Source organism: Elephantulus edwardii, unplaced genomic scaffold (genome assembly GCF_000299155.1).
Source record: "Elephantulus edwardii isolate Elephantulus edwardi_28Jun2011 unplaced genomic scaffold, EleEdw1.0 scaffold00031, whole genome shotgun sequence".
In the NCBI taxonomy this organism is placed as follows: Eukaryota; Metazoa; Chordata; class Mammalia; order Macroscelidea; family Macroscelididae; genus Elephantulus; species Elephantulus edwardii.
The window spans coordinates 13,806,739-13,811,970 of NW_006399781.1; the positions used below are offsets into that span (position 1 = coordinate 13,806,739).

At 38.5% G+C, this 5,232-nt stretch overlaps 1 pseudogene; it reads left to right on the forward strand.

Annotated features, from left to right (window-relative positions):
- Positions 1-868, forward strand: part of LOC102843897 — a 5,320-nt pseudogene extending 4,452 nt beyond the window's left edge.
- Positions 869-5,232: the final 4,364 nt, after the last annotated feature.

A 5,232-nucleotide genomic window follows, 5' to 3' on the forward strand; every position in this document is an offset into this window, starting at 1 on the left:
CTCCTTACAACATGTCCAAAGTATGTCAGACGAAGCCCCAGAATCCTTGCCTCCAAGGAGCAGCCTGGTTTAACCCTCTCTAGGATGAATCTGTCATAGATCTGAAAAAGAAAGTCTGTAGTGATTCAAATAAAGGATTTGTTGTTATTAATCAAAAGGGTATTATTGATCACTTTTCCTTGGATGCTCTTGCAAAAGAAGGCATAGTAGCTCTGCGCAGAGCTAAGCAGAGGAATATGGAGAGACTGACGCCTGTGGTGGGGTGGCTCTCAATTCTTGAGATGACCTGAATCCAGACTGCCTGGGGCACGGGGGCCTTATCTGTGAGTACACCTTGGGGGAGGAGAAGTTCACCTTTATCGAGAAATGCAACAACCCTCGCTCTGTCACACTGTTGATCAAAGGACCAAATAAACACATACTCACTCAGATCAAAGATGCCAGCAGAGACGGCTTGAGGGCTGTCAAGAACGCCATCAATGATGGCTGTGTGGTCCCAGGGGGTGGTGCTGTGGAAGTGGCAATGGCAGAAGCTCTGATGAAGCATAAGCCCACTGTCAAGGGCAGGGCCCAGCTAGGTGTCCAGGCGTTTGCTGACGCACTGCTCATTATTGCCAAGGTTCTTGCTCAGAATTCTGGTTTTGACCTTCAGGAAACACTAGTCAAAATTCAAGCAGAACATTCAGAATCCGGTCAACTTGTCGGTGTTGACTTGAACACAGGTGAGCCCATGGTAGCAGCAGAAGCAGGCGTGTGGGATAACTACTGTGTAAAGAAAGAGCTGCTTCACTCCTGCACTGTGATGGCTAGCAACATCCTCCTGGTTGATGAGATCATGTGAGCTGGCATGTCTTCCCTCAAAGGCTGAATCGTGCATCTGTACCAGGCTTGTCTTGTGTGAATTATGAAAACTAGAGTAATCTAAGACAAGAGCAATGGAATTTTTATTGAAGCTTCAAGTGGTTTTAAAGGAATTTTCTGTTCCCATGTTCAAATAGGAGGTCACTTCACCTATTTAAATTCTGAAGTCTACAGTATTTTTTAATTGCACTGAAGTGTATACACATAAAGAAAATCCTTTACCCACTCAGTTGGTTGTTTGCCCTTAGCTTCAGTGGCTGAAATGACATTAGATAAACATGTTATCTACCTTGTTAATAAATACTACTTAAAAAGCAAAACAAGCAAACAAAAAATATGTTTCATCATTTTTTCTGGGCTTCTAATTTCATGTGTTTGGGATCTTGAAGTTTGTCTTAATGGGTTCCTGGTGACATAGTGGCTATTATGGGCTGCTAATTTGAAGGTCATGTTTGATGAGCTGAACCCTCCAGCCATTCTGCAGAGAAAAATGCAGTAGTCTGCTTCCATAAAGGTGTATAACTTTTGAAACCCTGTGTGGTGATTCTGATCCTTCTGCATTCCTCTCCTCTAACACACATCTGGGAAGCTTTTAATTTACAAATTTTGTACAGTTCTATAATGTCAACTTTCTTAAAAAAAAAACCAAACTTTCCAATACTCTTAAATTCTCTACCTTTTTGTCTATTTTGGCTATCTCCTCCTCTATTTTCTTAAATATATTAATCCGCGGCCCTCGGGCTTGTTTTTCATTGTTTTTGTTCAAACATTCTTCTAGGTCGTAGAGCCCTGGTGTGTCCAATTGTTGTACAGAGGTAACTTGTGGTTGCTGTGAAGCTGAACACTGTGAAACTGATATGTCACATGTGTTAATGGTTTCCCATGGTGGACAATGTTTGGTGGAACTCTACGATTAAAACAAGCTTGGAAGCTGGAGTGGCATCCACTTCTGTAATAGCTTGCCTCCGGAAACCTTATGAACCTGTAGAAATGACGAAAGTCACACAAGTGTTGAGGACTTTTGTTCACAGGGTCACTATGAGTCGCCTACGACTTGACAGCACTTAACAACAACACAACATATTAATTATATGATTTAAAAATCCTATCTGACAAATCTGTATCTGATTCACTTCTGGATCTGTTACATGATTGATTTTTTTTTCTTAGTATTCAATCATTTGCCTGTAATTCTTAGAACGCATTGTACAATTTAATGAGATGGTAAATGCTGTGTATAGAAAGTTTTTAGACTTAGTTAGAGAAGGTCTGTTTTAGTTCCCTTTTACTTCTCAGGAGAATAAGGCCTTATCTTACAGTATTGCCTTTACTCCTAAATTCTGGCTCTTCTGGGGTTTAAACTCGAGAATATTTGTGCCTTGGTGGAACTTGTACTCCCATTTACATGCACGAAGAATCCCATACTGCTGAAATCTTGACTCACTTCTTTCTTTTGCAGCCTAGTGATATGAAGTTGTGCTGCAATACCAAAGACATGGCATTTGAATCCTCCAGTTGCTCCGAGGGAGAGAGATGGGCAGTATCTTCCCATGGTTTTTACTGACTCTGAAAACCCACTGGAGAGTCAGCCATGGGTTATTTCTGATTGGATGACATACAACAACAACAATTTTCTCCTGGATATTAGGGAAATTCCCGTGTGTATGTAGTTTGGTAAACAGTCAATGGCTTGAATGGAAGTTTTAAGGAGATTTTTGCATTTTTTTCCTTGTGCTTTTCTACTCTTCACGATTTTGCCCTTCAAGTCTCAGGTGTTTTGGACTACACCAACCTCTACATCTCAATCCAGCAAGACTGTATCTTTCTTTGACTCTCTTTTCCTTTACCATTGTTTGCAAATTGTCTTTTGGAAAAGGCTAGAAAGCCTCATTTTTAAAAAAATTGTACTTCTCTTTGACTCCTCTACGAATGAGAAAAGCCCCCAACTTCTACCTGATTTGGTTTTCCTCCACATTTTCAAGCTATTATTTTATATATTGTGACCGACTTTTAGAATTGTTTTTGGTGAGAGGATTAGTCATGGCTAGCGCTGGAGGTTTCTATAGCTACTGATAAAAACAGCCTGATATTATCTCATAAAACTGCACATTTGCAGATCCTATGACCTAGTAATTCTAAAAAAGTGTTTGAGTGTACGCGTGTACCAGAATATATGTATATAAGGAAGTATAAGCATTGCTACAGACATAATCAAATGGGGGGAAAATCTTTAATAAAGACAGAGGATAAATAAGTGATGACTTATTTAGACAAATGGCTACTATAACAGCAGTAAAAATTAAATGGAAAAAAAAAACCCTATAAGGAGGAACTAGTCTATGTGGATAGCAACTTTCCCTACTCAGAGAGCAGAAGAACTAGATGGTGCCCAGTTATCACCCCAACAGACGAACCGTGACAGAATGGAAGGGAAATGTGAAAGAGAATCTTAAATTCCTAAAAAAGAAAATAAAAATCTATTGAACTGTTAGAGACTGAGGATGCCCTGAGATTATTGCCCTGAGATGCTCTTCAGACTTGAACCAAAATTAACCCCAGTGGTCACCTTCTAGATGAACAACAATTTGCTTCAAAAATAATAAGCATTAGCTGTAAGTACTGTACTCTTTAAAACAATAACCTGAGGCCAAGCAATCAACAATCACTTCACAACAAGATGAGTATATGAGGGGGTAGAGACAACAGATGGATGAAAACAGAACAAGAAGAATGGAAATAAGGAGAATGTTCACAGATTGTAACTAATGTAAGTAAAAACCTTAAATTTTTTTTAAAGAATAAGCAATAGTATGGATTACTCTAACATATTAATTATAAAACAAAAATCTCTAAGGCATTTTGAGTATGACACTTTTTTTAAGCTCTTGTTTATTTTATTTTTTCTTTTTCTAATTAATCCCCCCTTCCCTCTGCACATACTCATCCCTCTACTTCCACCCTCTCCTACCCCTCTTGGTTCCTTATATTCATTCTACAATAATGGTTTTATACAATATTTATCCTTGTAGGACTGAGTTAGTTCACTCAGCATAATGCTCTCCCGTCCCTTCCAAGTTAGGTAATAATTTGCAAAATCATTTATCCTGTGTGCTGCATAGTATTCCATTGTGTGAATGTACCATAATTTCTCAATCCATTTGGTTTTGGTTGGACATTTGGGCTATTTCCATTTTCTTGAGATGGTGAATAATGTTGCTATGAACATTGGTGTACAAATCTCTGTTTGCGACTCAGTTCTAATTTTCTCAAATTATATTCCAAGCTGGGTCATCCTGGTGAAATTTCTATGTTCAGCTTTTTGAGGAAGCCCCAAACTGCCTTCCAGAATGGTTGTACCATTTCACAATCCCTCCAACAATATATAAGAGTTCTTTTCTTGCCACATCCTCTCCAACATTTATTATTTGCTACTCTGTTACAACTTTGCCACTGTTACTGGAGTGAGATGGTACCTCCATGTGATTTTGATTTACATTTCTCTCATTGACAGTGTGTTGGCCATTCAAATACTTTCCTCTGTGAAAATTCTTTCCATGTCTTTTACTCATTTTATAATTGGGTTATCAGTCTTTTTCTTGTAGATGCTCTGGAGTATTCTGTAAACTTTTGTTATAGACTCTTTTCTGGGATGGTATTACCAAATGTTTGTTCCCAGTCTGTAGGTTTTCTTTTCACCCTGTTGGAAAAAGTTTTTTATGCACACATGGATTTAATCTTTAGAAGGTCCCATGTAGCAATTTCATTTTCTTCAGATTGTGCATTTCTGGTTGTATTTGACAGTCTCTTTATACCTTGGACTAGCATTTCTAAACTTGATCCCAGTTGTCTCTTATGAAAGTTATGGTTTTGAGCTTTAGTCCCAGGTATCTGATCCACCTTGAGTTGATTTTTGTCTATGGTGTGAGATGTGGCTTCTGTTTCAGCTTTCTGCAGATGGCAGCCCAGTTTTGCCAGCACCATTTGTTGAAGAGGTTGTCATTTTCCCATTTGATAGCTTTGATTTCCTTGTCTAATATCAATTGACCATAGACAGCTGGGTCTATTTCTGCGTTCTCAATTCTGTTCCATTGGTTTATGTGCCTGTCATTGTACTAGTACCATGCTGTTTTGGTTACTACTACTGTGTAGTAGGTTCTGAGGTTAGGAAGTGCTATACTTTAAACCTCATTTTTGTTTCTCTCAAGTGTTTTGCTTATTCGGGGTCTCTTACCTCTCTAAATAAATTTGATAATTTCCCTTTCAACCTCCTTGAAAAATGAATTTGGTATCTGGATTGGGATTGCATTAATCATGTAGATTGCTTTTGGTAGGATTGTCATTTTCACCATATTGAGTCTTCCTATTCTTGAA